We start from the raw sequence: 18,536 nt of genomic DNA, 5'->3' as shown, positions 1-18,536 counted from the left end.
TTTATTTTTTTTCAGTTCTGTGGCAGATTGAAGTTCTGACATAAACTCTGGAGACGTAATGATCCCTTCAGTCTAGGCAGGCTTCACTTACTCTTAGCCATATAAAAGTCAATTGGGCTCAGCTAACCTCCTGATCAGGCAACCAAGCAGGCAGTTCATCTGACCTCCCTCAGAAGACTAGGTTGGGAGGGGGTTATGCATCTTCCTTTATGATAACTGAGGTGTAATGAGAATCAAACCCGATCCTGGTTTAGGAGGAGTGCAAGTACAAGGGCTATGGCTGAGCTCTGCACTGCCTGTCAGCCTGGGAGGTGCCAGGAAGAGAGGGTCCAAGTTTGACCTGACTGCAAGAGGGCAGAAGGGGAATCTCCAGTTTTTCTATTGATACTGTTTTATGACATCTCTGTGTTGCCAAACCAAACAAATTAAAGGCCTGTGTTTGTACATGAAAAATGTAGCTGTACAAACGCAACAAAGATAAGAAATCAGCTCTTGATCAGAACTAAAGACAAGGTTGAAAAGATTGTGGTCATAGTGCAATAGGCATGTTTTGTGTATGTTTTTGTTATGCATCCTGGAGGTTTTATCAAATGCTGCTACATCGTACTGTTAGAGCTGATCTCAGATGCGATGTAGGTCAAATGAACATTGCAGATACAGCAAAATTTCATTGGCCTGATCCACCTCCCAGTAATAAAACATTCCTTATTGACTTCTGTGAACAGTCAATCTTTGTAAAAAAGAGGTGTAAACCAACAGGCTTCTCCAATTACTCCTGTAACTATGGCATGAGCATTCAGAATGCAATGAACAGAGGGAATTCAACAGGGCTTTCACAATTCAGTGTGATGGTGAGTGGCTGAAATTCCTGCTCTAGCTTCCCCAATGCATGGTAACCACTGTCATGGGAAACCACTTTGTATTCCTGAATTTCAAACCTCTATTGGTAAACAGTAGTTTGAAATACAACCAAGAATGGTAATTTTGACAATGGTAGAATTTTAGTGTGCTGAAGAGGAGTGCCTATACATTTGATTGACTGAAAATATGATTGCATCTTTCTGGTGTAATATTCTTCTCAGAAACTTATCAAGCTGAATGGTGTTGAAAAATGACCGGTTCACACAGCATCTCACCCCACCATCTTTTGCCACTTTCTATGAAAAATAACACTGCTGAAAAAATGGTGGGGAGAGAAAGGGGATTGGCTGGATAGGGGTGAGGGGAGTGTGCGAGTGTGAGAACTGTCTCTGAATCAGTGCCTGTTTTTAAAGGGCACTTCTGAGAACTTTTGGTTTGGGAATTTTTCACTTCTTTGACTGATTATTCATATCCCTCCACCTGAACTAAAAAAAAAAAAAAAAAAAAAAGAAGAACAAAGGCATTGCAAGGATCTCTGGGAGGGCGAATAGAAAAACAGCTCTTACTGGACTCCATAGCATTTGCTCCTGCCTCCTCCATTTGGAGAGTCCAACAGCTGTCTTCATAACTACTGTCACTCAGGATTTGAATAGTTTTACATAATCTGGGCTGGAGTGGGGAATCCAAGCTTTTTGCTGATAAAGTGGCAGGTGGGGAATTGAAGCTTTTATAATAGGGCCACAATTGCTGCTCCCACAGGGATTTTCTTCTGCTGTCTATTGATTTATTATAAGCTCCAAAATAAAGACTTGAGGATTAAAGTGGGGGTGGGAGGTGTTATATTCTGAAGGTCAGAAGAGTGAAGATGTAGAGTAAATCTAGGTCTATCTGGCTGTTGCTGTGCTGGCCCAGACGGACGGTCCATGTGCCCTGTTTGTGATTCCTGTGCTGAGGAGAAGCATTCAGAGTCCTGGGTCACCAGCTGAAATGAGAAAAGGAGAAGCTGCTATTTTAGTCATAGGATTTTGGCTTTAAATCTATTTTTTATTTATTTTTTAATATAGAAATACTTACCTAGCTCCTCATGTTTTCTCAGCTCTAATCACAATCTATGCCCTTGCCATAACTGTGCCAGCTGAGAAATGACTTTTCCAGGATAGTCCAGACCCTCTCACTGACATGAACTTCTGGGGTTTCCCTGAGATTGCACAGACCTACAGTCATTTCCCCCATCTGAGGGCCTGGCACAAACCTAATGGCAACGTCTGAGGCAAATAACAGTTTAGGAGATGTAAATCTAAGAGAACATCAAAGGAAGCATGGAGTGCACTGCTTTATAATTATACAGGGACAATGTAGTCCAGGTTTTTCTGAATAATACCTCAGTGGTAGATAGGAAAATTACTCTAGCCTTAAGCAAATACAATAAACTAAATAGACCTGGGATTAAAGTGAAAAATACACATTCTCTTGCTTACACTTAGCAGACTATCCCTGCTGTTTGCTTTTGCTATGACATCAAACTTCAGGTGGGGGCATGTTTACATGTTAAATCTTATGAAGCTTGATTGCAGGACCTGCCCTTCAGCCTTCCTCTTCCTCCTCAGTAGCATGCTGACTTCAGCCAGAATGCATCTGGGCTCTGCCTGCTCCGCCACCCCCCAGATGCCAAGGCTGGGGTGATGAACTGCTTTTACACAAAGCAAACTTTCATTCGCTGGGGACAGGTGCAAAGTGTTCTTTTGTGTGAACAGCTGAGAAAGCAGTAACCCACCCCTTGACTACACTAACTTCGTTTAAGGCTCATGGTGCAGGAGGAATAGAATCGGAAAATCCCAAGCATTTGCCCATTTGCTATGGAAACACTTTGCCTTTGACTTGTATCACTAAACAGCTTTTTTTGTCTTTCTTGTCTTTAGTGTGTGCAGAGGTATTTCACATTAAAAATCAGTTCCACATGCCTCTCTACATACACCCTCTTTTTGCCTTGCAAAGTTGTTTCATGTAGACTATGACATCTGTTGCTAGGATCCAGCTAATAGCCCTGAATATGAGTGGTCATTGTGTATCTAATCACACAACTCCTTCTACCATGTCCTCCCTTAAATTCTGGGGTTCAGCAGAGAGTATCAGCCATTCTTTTCCTGTCCTAATGGTAAGACATACTAGTAACAAAATCCTAACTCTGTCAAGCATGCAGCTATGTACCTAAGATTAAGTATAGTAGTAGTTTCAGTGAATTTAAATGAAGTTGTAGGCTGGCCTTTATCAAAGGAATCAAAGGAAAAAGGCAACCATGCTCACATGCATCTCAGTGGGAAGCGTAATCTAGTAATAATACTATTATTAAAACTCATGGCAAAGAAACTATGTTTCTTTGATAACAAATTTCCTCTTAGATTCAATGCAAGACCATTTTATTATATCAGATTCTTTGCATTTATGAAGACTGCAAACAATATATTTCAACAAATAGGAAATTAGGAACCATTAAACCCATCAAAACTAACTGCAAAATGAACTATTCTAGCGTGAGAAGTTGAGGAATTTAGTAGCAGAGCAGTCATTAAATTATTGGTTTTAAAAGAGCATAGTGTTTTGTGGGTAACCACCTATAACAATTTTGCTTGATAGATATAAAATGGCTATGTGTATTCAGGAGGAGTTTCATAGCATCTTTAAAATCTAAAAGATCCTCTATATTAGCTGAAATGAGTAACTGAAAGCCAATATAAGTGCCAAGAAATGGTTATATGACAGAAATTTAAAATTAACAGAATCTGGTAGGTCAAAAAAATTATTGACTACTCTCCCTTCTGCAGCATCCTATTTCTTACAAAATACTCTGCCTAGTACATAACAGGAAGACAGATACATGTGTCAGCATAATATCTCACATCAAACTGGGAAATCATTAACGTCAAAAAGGTGGTTATTACAGCTTGTTATATTCCTGAGGTTATATCAGAGTCAGATGTAAACAATGACGGCAATTTGGGAGACAACATTTGCAATATTGATCTATTTTGATCATGCTTTGACAGCATGAGGAACCTTGGAATTTTTACTGCATAGGGAGTGTTTCTCACAAGTGCCCTTTGCTTTTGTTATGTCAGGACTATGTCAAACAAAGTCCTTCTGAGAAGATGGGGAATTTTACATTAATTCAGGTCAACTGATTACTGCATGCTCTGTTGAGACATACTTTCCACACTTCACATTGTCTAGCATGGATTAATTCTTGCCTTCAGGTTAGATCAGTGTTTCCTTCATTTTTCCTCTCCCTTCACAGTCAGCAGCAATCCCTGCCCATCATCTTTTCTAACAGGCTGGTAGTAGGAAGAATTTGGTGGTCTGTGCTGGGATGTCACAGGCACAGGAGGAGGCATACAGCTGTGTTTGCTGCATGAGCAAGTTCTTCCTTGCTGCCTGGGATTAAGAAGTAGGTTGGATGTGAGTGCCATAGGGATGGGAATCCAGGCTCTTGGTTTCAAGTTGGAGCATACAAACTTCCAGACTGGCATGTGGGAAGGCAGGACTGAAGCCTTTTGTCTTCCAGCCCAACACCCCAAAAATGAAGAGACTTTAAGTGAGATTAAAAGACAGTAAATCAAAAGGATATGTTTTTTCCAAGGTACGTAAGTAAATATTGTCTGACATTGGATGTCACAGAGTAGTTTAGCAAGAACTAAGAAAAAAAATTAGCAGCAAGAATTTCCAGAATCATAATTATTAGACAAAAAAGTGAATGTTTTCTCTCATGCTATAAGAACTTGTCAGCCTCTTGCTACTGGAAATGAAGGTGATATTGGGGATGTGCACTTCTGTGTTGACATGCCTTGGTTCTCTCCCCCTCTGTGTGGCCTATTTGCTGCTTGACACCACTAATGCTGACAGTAATGTTCACTTTAGAGTGTCTGGACATGAATTTAATCTAATATGGACCTTCTTATTTGCCTGAAATTATACTTATAACATCATTTTATGTGTATGACAGCCCATGGGTGGTCCTTTCCCTGATGTTATTGTTCCAGGCAAGGTCTGGGCAAAGCTGTAATTGAATTCAATGAAAACAAGTATCCAGTCCTGACCAGGCAAGCTGCAGTCCTAGAAAGAACTGAACTTGTGTTGGACATAGTATTAGAGTCTACGTGAGCTTTCTCTGCATGGTTAACGCCAAAGAAGTATAAGAAAGAAACTATCAGAAGTCATGGAATGCTATCTTGAGAATATCCTTCTGTCAGAGGAAAATGTTGTGCTCATTCAAATAAACACAGTGTGTCACTTATGACACAGCAGGTACTCAACTATTAAAATGACATTGCTTTGAGTGTGTAAGCACCATCCTGCATGGGTTGCGTTGGCCATGAGGCTACAAGTGGGGAAGAAGGTCACATGGAAATGATGCTCTGCATAGATATAAATCAGTCCTCCATTTCTACTTTGCTGTATCTCTCCCCTAGTGCTGCTCATCAGCTGCAGGATGAGTGTTTCATCTTACATGCCATATGTGTGCCATTCAAAAAGGTACATGAAGACTAGGAGCAAGGAAGGAAATCCTGGGCTTCCTATAACTCCCTGCTCTCTGTCTTGGAAATGTGAAGGACCCAAACTCCCTGCTGTTAAATCTCTAGGAATAAGGTGCTAAACAAAGAGGCAGTATATCTGAAAACTGAAGAAAGCATTGTATTAAGATGAATACTGTAAAGGAGACTTTGAAGTCTAGCTCTTTTGGCAAAAGACCAAGCCCTACATTAGTTCTGCAAAATCTTTAGTGTGCCTTAGTGAGACAACTGGCCAGCTGAGTGAATTGTAACCCATTGTCCCTTCTGAGGTTCTAAACCTTGCTGTCTTGCAAACGTGCAAGATGTAACCAAACTCAGCTTGGTGGAGCGAAGCTCTCCTGGGAGCTGTAGGTGCGTACTTAGATCCAGGGAACTGCTGACTGACCCTGGAAGATTTTTTACAAAGAAACAAAACCCAGTTTTTATTTGGAATCCCACTTTGAAAGACACAGATTTAGTGTGAAATTTCAGCTGTTTCAATGGGTACGAGGAAGACAGGGAAACCTCAGGGACCTGCAAAGCATTCTACAAAATGTGCTTGTGAAAATGTATTTTATTATCTTAATCTATTATGATCTAGGAATAGCAGACTGTATTGCTTGTGAAATATCAGTGCTACTTTTTTGTTTCACAGCTATCAGAAATTTGGCATTGCATCCGTCCTGCATGAAAGTGTATTTGATAAAATGAACTCTAAGGAAACTGTATGGAAGAGAAAATTAAGAACTTAAGTAGTGGGAGACAAATCACATGAGGTAACACAATTCCTGTGAACTTCTCATTGTATCTTTTCTCTTTAGCCTCAACAGGACACTGAAATCCTTTCACAAGAAACCCCAATCAATGAAAGCTTTATATGAAACAGTATGAAAGGCAGGTACAGATTTCAATGGTGTGTTTCAGCTTATGATCTACAAGCAAAGTATTAGGAAATATATACCAGTGTAATGTATAATTTACATTAAATTTCATCTCACTCTGCAAGAAATTTGACAACTACTGTTTTAAAGTAGTGTGATTTCCATGCCCAAAGTTCATACACTCCTTCCTGTGTTTGTGTTGATGTCCACTGAAGTCAAAGGGAAGACACAAATAAAAAAATTGAAAATATGATTTTAAAACTAATAAACACAATAACTAGAGAAGCTGGTGCAGAACCAGCAACCAACCTTAGTAATATTCTATTTAAATTCTCTTTGAGTTATTTTGAATTCTGCTACTATTCTTTAAATGTCTGAACAGGCCATTTTAAGCACTGAAAGAGAATCACTCAAAAAAAGAAAAAGAGGGGGTGCGTAAATTTAGAGCAAGCTGGTTTTGTTTAGTGATCTGCTGATAAGTTCTCCCAACTACCTTGCAGCAGAGCTGTGGGGCTTGTTCTAGATGAGGCTACTGGAGATAAGCCAGTTACTGAAGTTTTCTGTTTTGATTTTAAATTGAGAAAAAAAAAAAAATCTGGTTAATCTTAATAAAATGAATAATTATATATTTTTCTCTCACAGTCTGTCCCTTTGGTTCCAGCAGAGAATATGGAAATACCTTTAGTACTCTATTCAAAGGTGAATTTACTGCGATTAGAAAATACAACTTTGCCATTATAACTGCCTGCTGCAGCATGTACTCCCAGTCATACAACTGGAAAACAGCTGTTCCTCTGCTACTCTGACCCAGTCTTCACTGCAGATGCAGGTTAACTTTGTGCCAGGGAGAACAAAAAGGTGCGAGACCCCTTAGCAATGTCATCTGAGTTTCTTGGTGGTGAAGCCTAAAACCAACATTATATTTCGTTAGTTTAGTGCCACTTATCATATACTGAGGTCTTTTCTTTCCACAAAATTGAAAAACAATATAAGGGTAACTCAAATCTTACCATTGGGCAGAAGGCATATGTGTATTGAGATTAGCTGGCATACAGAGATCAGCTGGCACAGCACCATTATGACCTAAAAAACCCCCAACACTAACATATGAGTACAAAGAAGAAAACATCCCAAATCACAGAATACCAGTTTGAAAGAGACATTGAGGATAACTTGGTGTAACTTTTCTTGGCCAAAAAATATAGATGTAATATTTTTCGTTGGAAGTATCTTTTCAATACTAGATTCTTTAACACAGAGATGGTTTGATTAGATGAGCAGAGCAGCTGATTTTGCCCTTAGAAGCTTGTGGCTTTACAAAGATACATCTAAAGATAAAGCTAAGCTGGCGTTAACTCAGGAGTGCAGACCTGCTGACCAAAAGTGATCCACTTTGAAATGAAACATAAAGATGCCTACATGTGGAAAACTAGAAATTTGTCAAATCATCTGGCTTAGCAAATCCATAGTGAAAGCCAGAGTGAAAAGCTAAGCACTGCATCTCTTGGCTTGGCTATACAAGCAAAGTCAATTACACAGGCAGGAGGTTAGAAGCCCTGGTGTCATGTAGGAGCCAAAATCAATGAGCATGAGAGACAGACCTCCAAGTCTTGGCATGAGTCAGGGTTTTCAAGGCTGCCAGGTTCCCTACACCCGCAGGAGAAGCAAAAACTTCAGGATGGATTGAGATCCCAAGGCTTTGTCGCCATTGGAAAGGACACAGAATTCTGGAAAGCTGCACATGACAACCTCTGAAAGTCCTCAGGTCCCCGAGGCAGTTCTAGCCTGAGCCTCACAGGTGCTCAATGTCCTATCTAGTGACATCATGACACAAGGCTTGCCAGAAGGCTTTGAGGCTAACAGCCTTGCACAATACATTTTGATTTTGGTGGACTGGCATTTTCTCATGAAATTAATTCACTATAACATTTTTCTCCAGCACTATGATACCTCAAATGGTATTTCACTGCATATCTGTTCTAACTGGCACAAGTAAATGTGGGTAAAAATACACCCTAACCACAAAGAGACCAGTTCTAAGGGGAAGAAAATTACAATGGGGAATTTATAGGAGAACACAAATTTAGTTGTAATTGTTTCTCATACATCAATCGTTTGTGGACAGGCGACTGAAGAAGTTCTAAACTCACTGTCTGCAGTGACTATCCTTTTTGTGATGTATTTACTCCTTTCCTATTCATTTGCACTGTCTGCACATTGCAGAAAATGGTGCAAACCGTTGTGTTGTGTCAGTCACCAGAAGCTCTTCCTCCTTGGGAAATTTCTGTCTGTGATCTCTGTGCTGTTTAAAATTTGATGCAAGTGAATTGACACAAATAATAGTTCATCAGTCTAAAAAGTTGCTTACATTGCCCTAGTGATCTGGAAAGCCCCATATTTCTCTGGTTGCTGCAAGTTAAGAATCACAGTAATCATGTGGGCTTATTGCTTGTCTTGTACCACATGTGAGTCATGGATGGGGATTTTCTATCAGATGTGTAGGAGTGATGCAAACCAGGAGCTTTTACTCTTCTCTCATACATTAGTTGTCACAATATTAGAAAAGCATTCCTTTTACAGGAATCACCACATTAATCTTACTTTTTGATTTGAAAATAAAATAAGAAATGTATTAAGGAATTTTCTGGCCATGTAATAGCTATGAAGAAGGGAAGAAGCATTGCTAAAAGTTAACTTCTGAAACACTTTTCCCAAAAGGAACTAGCTCTTATCTTCTAAATATGATATTAACAGGAACTAAAATAATGGAACCTTGAAAGAAAGATAATTACAGATTTTTTTTGGTAAGAAATATTTGTCATGATTACAAGGAAGTTGCTAGAAAACAAGCAGACAAGCTACATTTCAAGTGCTAGACGATTATTATTATCATTAGGGTAATGGTGAAGGAATATGGAATTAGTAATAGTAAATGTAACTATTGTTTTTGAAATATTTTCATCTTCCTTCTATGTCAGAAAGAGTATGCTTAAGAAACATACACTATTTATATTGTAATTGAGTATTTCTATGTCTTGTCATGTTCTGAGTTAAATTTAAATTTGAATGTATTAATTTAAAAAGAAATTTTGAATACAATTTAAAAAATCTTGGAATATTGTTCAGCTAAATTACTAAATTCCATAGGATCCCAACATTATTTCTATTTTAGTATTGCTTTTGTTTGGAAAGATAGATTTGGAAAATAAGCAGTAGCGAATGCCTGTACGTGCATATACTTATGTGTGTGCCTTTAAACATGTCATATACAGACCCAAACTGCAACACGAACAAAAAAAAGAATGTCCAATGGGTTTTACTGAAATCCTGTCTTGCATAACAAACAGCTATTGCACTGTAAGTTCAGACAGTGGCTTCTCAGCCACAGAGGCTCTTGTCCAGTGTTCATCTACATAACTATCACATATGTATACAGAAAGAACTTTCTATACTTTTATCTTCAAAGTTCTGCACAAATATAAGCTCTTACCACCCTTTACTTCTGGGAAGCTGAAGTTTATAACAAAACCAATAGCTAAGGTTGCCTGCACATTTCTGTTCTTTAAGGCTTTTTTTTTAACTGTCTACAAGGATTGTGACATTTTGGGGCTGAAATTTACTCTATTTCTGGGCTAACTCTGTGATGCAACAATTGTGTATGATGCTTACGGAACAAAACTGCTTTCTCACAAACATCTGCAAATAACGGAAGGCTGTTAAATTCCAAGGAAGGAAAATAGTTTGGGTGTTACTATTTGATAGAATTATATGGAAGGCCTTTAAAAGGACTGTTTAGGCTAAGCATGAAACAAGCCTTTGCAAGAGTGAGATATGAGTCTTCCTGAGAAGAATGTTTGTCTGTTTGGGTCTTTGTTGACTTGGCAAAACAGTAACTGATGCCATGCAAGGAAGAATCTTGTATTAGCAGAGAATGACAGGAAGATAATTTAGTAAGTCTTTCAGACACTGGACTCCTGACTCTCCCCTTCCTCCCATACAAATAGAGAGGAAATTAAAAGGAGAAAGGTGATACCAAAAATATGAAAATGTATTCCTCTGTGATACTCCCTCTGCTTTCTAATATGATCTCAGCAGGAAGTTCTGCAGCAATAACCTTTCTAGTGAGATGATTGATAAAAAGTGGAGGTGCTAAAAGAATAAGAAAGAAAGAAATTACATTTGAATCAAAAAATTTTTCAGTAGAAATATGGAGTAAACTAAGATATTGAATAAAGGTTGTAGCTGTTTCTTTTTTTAATCAAAACTCTTCATTTCACGCTGACATTATTTGAATCTCTAACATAGTTGTAGGAAAATGAATAAATATAATAAGTGAAATAAACCTCCTAGAAGTTTTGTCCAGGCATGGCTGGGTACACAGTTGAACTGAATTTTACTGGTAATGTTTGACAAATTTCTAGTGTGTTGGGGAGGAATTCCTTCTTGTGGTATACTTAAGTAGATATAGCAGTCAGTCTGCAGGTGTCATATCGGGGACCGAGATCCTGAAAAAATTTGTTCTAATAGAATCACAGAATCTTATAATCACTGAATGATTTGGGTTGGAAGAGGCCTTTAAAGTTAATGTAGTCCAAATCTCATAGGCATGGTTATTTTTCACCAGATCAGGTTGCTCAAAGTCTCATTCAATGTGCCCTTGAACAGTTCCAGGGATGGGACATCCACAGCTTCTCTGGGCAACATGTTCCAGTGTCTCACTATTGTTATCATAAAAGAATTTCTTTCCTATGTCCAGACTAAATCTACTCTCTTTTGGTTTAAAACTTATGCCCCTTTTACTATCACTACAGGGCTTGGTAAAGTGTCTCTGTCTTTCTAATAAGCCTTTATATGTTGAAAGGCTGCTATAAGGTTTCCTCGGAGCCCTGTCTTCTCCAGGTCGAACAACCCTAACTGTAAGACCCCAGGTTTGAGCTATGAGCTCATTGAAGGGGTTTTACTTTTAAATATACAAGGCTCCAAAAATTTGTTTGCTGGATTTATTATAAGGGTCTTGTTCTTTTAATATCTTGAGAGAGTCCGGGGAGATGTTGCACACATTTCTCAGGAGGTCAACATACTTTTACTGCTAAATTTTAGAAGATAAGGGAACTTGGCAAAAGTTTAAGGGACAACATTCAACCAAAATAAAGCATTCCACAAAGCATTGACTTAGCACATGCTAGCCCATATACAACTTAGCAAAATCCAACACATCCAGCTTTAAGTTACCCAGGTATCGAGAAAGGAGATGAGAAGAAGAAGTAAAGAAAGAGAGAGAAAAAGACATATTATAGCTACCATCTCAGATCCAGTGTAGATCCAGCTACAGGAGTCTAGGAGATGACAGGGTGGTGACCGCACCATGACCACATGGTGTTGATTTTATCTGCTCTGGTTCCCTGTGGCCATCCCCCCCAGGAGGGCCTTCTGGCCCACTGGCCACTCTGGGGCCCTTGGACAGGGTGTGGGGCAGCACTTTCTGTGTGCCAGTGACTGACAGCTGCTCCAGGGCTACCCAAAGATGCTCCAAGGGGGGGGAGTATGGAGCAGGGGACCATTTCACCTTCATAAAAGTTGACCTGTCCCTTCCCCCTCCAACTCGAGTTGGTCTGAGCCAATAATTAATATAATGATTATTATATAATAATTAATAGACAATAATATAATATTAAAATAATAATATTATAATATAATGTTATGGTAATAATAATATAATAAATATAATTAATAAAATAAGTGTCATATCAACTGTCTCGGTTTTTCTTTACAGGAAAGGTGTTCCATCCCTCTGATAATTTTTGCGACCCTCCTCTGGACCCTTTCTAACAGGTCCACATCTTCTTGTGCTGGAGCCCCCAGAGCTGGATGCAGCACTCCAGGTGGGGTCTCATGGGACCAGAGTAGAAGGACAGAGTTACCTCCTTCAACCTGTTGACTACATTACTTTTCATGCAGCCCAGGATACACTTGACTTTCTGGGCTGCAAGAGCACATTGGCACATTTCATCTACCAGTACCCCTAAGTCCTTTTCCGCAGGGCTGCTCTCAATCCACTCATCCCCCAGTCTGTATTTGATACTGGTGATTGTCCCAACCTACATGCAGGACCTTGAAGTTGGTCTTGTTGAACTTCAAAATATTTGCATGGATCCTTTCTCCAAGCCTGTCAAGGTCCTTCTGGATGGTATTACTTTCCTCCAGTGAATCAAATGCACCACTCAGCTTTGGTGTAGTCTGCAAAGTGGCTGAAAGCGCATGAAATAAAAATTTTAAAATGAGTCTAACTTTTGCTATTCAACTGCAGTCATGTTCTTAGGCAGTAATTAAAAAGAGCTCTGAGGTGGCATTTATGATGTGATGAGACTTCAGTAAAACATACTGGAGGGAAACACTTTGGAGGAAGGGAGAGAGAAATCTGTGTGGTTTTCTCTGTCAGGTAACTGATAACTGCAAATATGATCAAAGGAGAATCTTCCTCCATGTTGAAAGAACCACTTAGTCCACTTTCAGTGACCATATTTTCATATTACCTTATTTATGCTGTGTGACAATTTTATTTTCATGTTGATGAAGACTGACAGGAAATGGTGGAGCAAAGAAATAATCATCTCCCTGATGTTTGCTGCTGCTTTTCCTGGAGTAAGCATACATGAATTGGGAGACAGTCTGCATTCAAATCAAACCAGTTCTGATATGGTGCAAGCATGAGTCATATAATTTAATTTAGAATAAATCATTGAGTGTCCAATTATGTTTTGTAGCTTGAACAAAACTACAGAAGAAAGGAGTTGTTTTTGCTGCAGACATAGTCCTTTTAAATAGATGTAACCTCCCAGTTGCCCACAGAAACTTTGGGGTACCAACATCTCCCTTTTCCCTACACAGATCCTTGCATGGTTCTGAACTGCTGCATAGCTGGCTAGTCAGTAAATTTGGGCAAGAATATCTTTGCTACGAGAGGCAAATCCTCAAGAATGAACAAAATGAAAGAAATGCCCATTTAAAGAAAACAATTAAAGAGTTCTCATTGATACAAGAAGAACTCTTCTAAGTACCAGTCTAGTACTAGTATCAGGGAGAAAGATGTCTGTTCCAGAATACTCAGAAAGATCAGCTGTCCTAGAGATTAAAAGCTCTAATTTGTGCTTGGTCTTTGGGGCTTTTTGTTTCTGGTATTGAGATGCTAAGCAGTCTAGTAACAAAATAATGAAATATCTCTATTGAATAGCTACACTGTGGTTGGTCTCAGCATAATTTAACAACTAATGAAGGCCTTTAAAGTTCAGTACAGCCTTCAACCTCTTATTAGAGGAAGAAATTTAAGACACTAGAAAGCATATTTACCTGGAAGCAGGAGAGTATTGTATGAGCAACTGCTCTCTCTCACCCTCTTTTTCTTTATTTCTTCATTCTTTCTTCTGTTTTTACCTATTCCCTCAGGCCAGTATACTGACCTGAGGGTTGCTGCCTGTCTAATAACTTATTCAGCAGTCTTCTGGAAAAAAAAGCTAGCCATGACTCACGTCACACTCCCCAGACTCTTTATACAGATAGCATGAAAGTTCAATCATGTATGCAAAGAGTTTTCTTTCCATTTAGATAATTGGTATATCCCTTTTAAGTATTTGTCACAAGACTTGATAATTTATTGCCAGACAGCACTTACTCTGAAGAGTGGTACACCTCTGCAGCAGATCCTATGCAGACCTACTGTGATAACATTGACTTTTGCCCAGATCCTGCTCGGAAGTGCACAGCTTTGCCATAAACAAGCTGTATTTGCATTGCCAGTACCCACTGCTTCTAGATAGTTTTGAGCCTATTGGTCATCCTTCTACCACTCTGTCTCACAAATATCCTTTTTTGTTTTATCCAGTTATCAACAAAGCAATCAAATATCTTTTTTTTTTCTCTCTGTTCCTAAATCTTCTTATTCATTGCTGGTTAATCTTCTCAACGATTATAGAAAATGAAGTAAAGCTGCTGTGTACAGACAAAAGACTCTCAGAGTCCTTGCTTCCTGATTTCCTGAAAAACCTGAACAAATAATAGTTTTCAGGCTACTGCAAGCATAATAATTCACATCTTGCTGCAAGGCATATTTTCAATAACTTTTGTAGAACTTGTCTTCTCAATCTTGTTTTTACTTTGACTTCCACAAGAAGATCCAGGTTTCTTGGAACATAAGCCCCTGCTATTGCAGGCAATCATATAATGTAATCCATTTTGTACAATGATCTAACTCTTCTCAAAGCCAAGTGGGTTGATTTTCCCCACTTCTGTTCCAATTAACATAATTTTGTCTAATGCTTCTTGCAGCTTCATTTGCCTCATTATGGTCAAAGGACAGTGCTGGTATTTGGACAGCTGGTGACTGTGCTGTACACCAAAGACACAGATTCTACTGTTAAATATACCTTCATTTGTACTACTTAATTCCTCAAAGTCATCCCGAATTTCATATGTAATATAAAAATTTTTCCTACATTTCCAACACTTCTGAGTTACATATTATCAGGGAAATTTTTCTAGCCCATCACTAGTTTCCTTGACACCAGTCAATCAAAAAATGTATACCAAGTATAATCATTAAAATTAAATGTATGTATCTTTTTTCTTTGGGATTTTTCATTTTTTTTAGCCTAAGTGTTGTCTTTATTTGGCACATACCTGAATAGACTTTTGTTTGCATATCTTAAACTGAAACATGATAAAAAGGTGGTGGGAGACCAAACTCTTCTTTCGCACTGGGTATGACTGACATGAAAGAGTATTTTAGATCAAAGTGGTATTTCTCTCCCTTAGGCTCATCTGCTTTTGGTGATCTGCTTTCTAGTCTGTAATATTTTAATTTTCTCTACTGACTGACATTTGTTTACTGCAGTAGCAAGTCCCTAATAATTGCTTTCTCCCACTGGTCTTGTTTAACATTGCAGAAAGGAAAGGTGATTTTCATAGAGTGGAATTGCTGTCTTCAGTTGTTGACTTCTATGAACAGCACTAAAAAGGATTTAAAAGTCTGGAAAGGATGGGAAGAGGAAAAGAAAAAAAGATGCTTCAAGGGTCAGCTAGCAAATTTCCAAAAGATGCCTGAAGTTAGGGACTTGCAGACAGTTATAGACCATACAACTGTCCCGAGTAATCTTCTAATCTTCTGCAACTGGCACTGAACCTTATGGTTCTCCGTCTTGATTAGCATTTTCCTCAGAATTAGCCTAGTTGCAAGTCCTAAGTAAATGTCAGGTTCTCCTTTTCTGTCTTCCCAGGGATTTCCCCGCCTTTTTCAAGTCTGAACTAAGACTTTTGCTTTTTCTTTTTTTTTTTTTTTTTTTTTAATGTGCCCTAGAGATATGTTTGAGTAATAAAGAATTTCAAAGCTGGGATTTTCCCTTTGCTACCCTCGATAGAATCATAGCATTTCCAGTCTTAACTGATATATGAGATATGTCCCATTCAGGGAACTAATACATTCCAACACTACCAAAAACCAAGGAACATGCCTCTGAAATGAAGACTAGTACATTTTTTTCTCAGAGACATCCATTCGTCTTCAGTAAAGGATCTCTTTGGGGGCTGTCCTTCTAGGGTGAGTCCAGTTATAACACGAAAAGCTTCACTGAATTAAGTCATATGTCTCTGCTTGGGTTAGATTCATTGGAAGAAAGAACCTGAAACTTGTGGTCTTTCCTTGATTTTATTTGACCTCATTAATCTGCAGGAAGAAAAAGTGAAATACTGTGTTTCAGCAGGATCAAAGTTTATCATCACATATCCATTCTAAAGTAAGATCTTTAAAAATCAAGTCTTAAAAATCCATCACAAAACTCAAAGTAAATTAGAACAGCTACGAAATAGGATGGTCTAATCCAGAGGAGGAATGCATACATGGCCAAACTACATATCCCAAAGGAGTTATGGAGCAAGCGGGGTCATAGCTGTATTCATTCCCCTAACAGGGTTTTGTAAAGGACACAGTGTATCAGAGTGAAGAATCCTTGTCTTTACTGGAGAAGTGGAGTGCATTTCCACCCTTTCCCATCCCTATGTCTGGAGGGGGACATCTTCATTGTCACATGAGGCTAGAGCAAGGTGGATGGAGTGCTGAATAGTCACCACCATAGCTGTTGCTCAATGTCAATGTTTGTTAGTGCCCAGCTGGCTCCTACTGGGAAAGTGTCTACAGGAGAAACGTGGCTGTAATGGGTCACCCACTCACATGCAGTATGACAGACCTTGCTGGGTTTGAAGTCTTGTGTACCTCAGATGTCCTCCTGACATCTTCATCTGTACACTATAAAAAGGTACCCCTACTCTAGTAGAATGTAAAACCATCTTAATGATGTCCTATGCCCTGCTTGTGCAAGAGCATGGCAGGCTGTGTTTCCAACATGCATGGTTTTCCCTCCTCCTTTGCAGAAGTGACTTTGGGGAGTGCAGCGTGGAGACCAGAGGCACCTGCTCCCATAGGATCCCTGTGTTAGATAACAACACAGATATTTATTTCTGTAACTGCGACTGTAATTGAAACAGGATGTAGAATTCTATCTGCATTAGTGGTATTAACTAAAAGAACAAATTAATTGTAAGGCAGGCATATGTTTGAGAAAATTAACCTATATCAATATCTGATAAAGGGTGTTTAGGCTTTTCTGTGTGTGCTGTTTATATAGAGGTTCTTATGCTGCCTACTGCGGTAAAAGCTACACTTCTACATATCAGTGGTATAGGCCAACTCACCTATGTACCCCAGCCCTCTTTCAAGAGCCCATCATGCTCATTGGTGTGTTTAATTGTCTGAGGGGCTGTTATATTCATTAAAAAAATGCATGGGGTCAAGTTTGGGTGCTTATTCTAACTAACCTGCAGAGACAGCTCGGTTTGTACTTCAGCAGGTGACCAGTCCAATGGCTCTGGGGAAAGAGAGGACAGATCAAAGATATTGAGTCCAGTCTTATACAGAAGGTAGTGGCTAGTTTTTAACAATGACCTTGGAAGAATCCTCCCATCTGACCTGAACTGAAATTGTATCTGCAGCCATTGCCAGCTTTGCTGTGACGGCAGTGATCAAAGGCTCTCAACAATGCCTTTATCAATTGACTGAAGGAAGCAATGTTTGCAACAGCACTGACATATGGTCATTCTATCTTAACTAAGATCAACTTTAAATTACTAAGTGAAACAGAAGGTACAAACTGTTACAGACACAACTTTATGGAGTGATTTCACACAGCTTGCCGAGGGGTTCTAACTGCATTTTAACAGAGGTTTTTAACAGGATGCAGGATGTGGTTTTTTTTCTTTGACAAGCCTGTCTAGAGAAAAATAACCTTTCCTTACCCGTAGTTTGTGCACATGTGCATATTTATACACAAGCAAGCACCAGCAGAGGAAACCACACAATGTTCTCTGTTTTGCAGATCAGCTGTTTGACTTCATTGTGTGCCTATCTGCCCAGTAATCTGAGAGCACATAGCAACATAAGTGTTGCTGGGCCAAAAATAGTCCTGCCTTCAGCAAACTTTTCTCATACTAACCCTGAGCAAAAACATGTGTAGGAAATGGTGTCTGTCAGGTAACAGCTGCTAATTATCAGAGAATAGGTGAATACCTGATTAGCTTTCATTAGTATGATATGTAATTAAGAAGTCAATTTCTTATATGCGTATAGTGTTTTTGCAGCATATGGCCTACACAGAGATTATTTTAAAATTTCAGTAGTGTTTAAGGTGGTTAACATAGCTATTTATGATAGGAACTACCTTACAGTGAAAACCAAACTAGCTTTCATTTTCCATTATCACATTCTTTGCCAGGTTTTCTGCCTATAGAATGTCAAGAAAATGAAACAGCAAGAAAAATTTTGTTTCTGAGATTATGGCGAGAACAACATGTTTCTGCCCTGTAATCTGTATGAAGCTGTTTTGAATAAAATGCACAATACATTTTGCAGTGTTTCTATGTATACATATAATACATTTCATAGAATCATAGAATGGTTTGGGTTGGATGTGACCCCAGCTTCCAGGACTAGTACAGCTTCACTTGCTACTGTATCCCAGTGTAAAATATACAGCAAATACCTGTTGTGTATGTATAAAGAATGTATGTAAATTAACATATACAAGAAGATAAATTACTTGTAACTTCTTATAAACTTACACCTTTCAATATAAGTGATCCACAAGATGTCAGACTGAAACACCTTTCTCTTAGTTCTCTGAAATTCATTTACCCATAAGAAATACCC

The 18,536-nt window shown here is 38.8% G+C and overlaps 1 long non-coding RNA gene across 1 annotated transcript; it reads left to right on the top strand.

Annotated features, from left to right (window-relative positions):
- The first annotated feature begins 740 nt into the window (after positions 1-740).
- LOC127469529 (uncharacterized) lies at positions 741-12,522 on the top strand. The gene is made up of 3 exons (XR_007904003.1): positions 741-851; positions 6,061-7,144; positions 12,060-12,522. It is a non-coding gene; the product is annotated as an uncharacterized LOC127469529 (long non-coding RNA).
- Positions 12,523-18,536: the final 6,014 nt, after the last annotated feature.

Source organism: Manacus candei, unplaced genomic scaffold (assembly GCF_025592945.1).
Source record: "Manacus candei isolate 608988 ecotype Guabito, Panama unplaced genomic scaffold, ASM2559294v1 h1tg000018l, whole genome shotgun sequence".
NCBI lineage: Eukaryota > Metazoa > Chordata > Aves > Passeriformes > Pipridae > Manacus > Manacus candei.
This window is presented reverse-complemented; position numbering and strand designations above follow the sequence as displayed.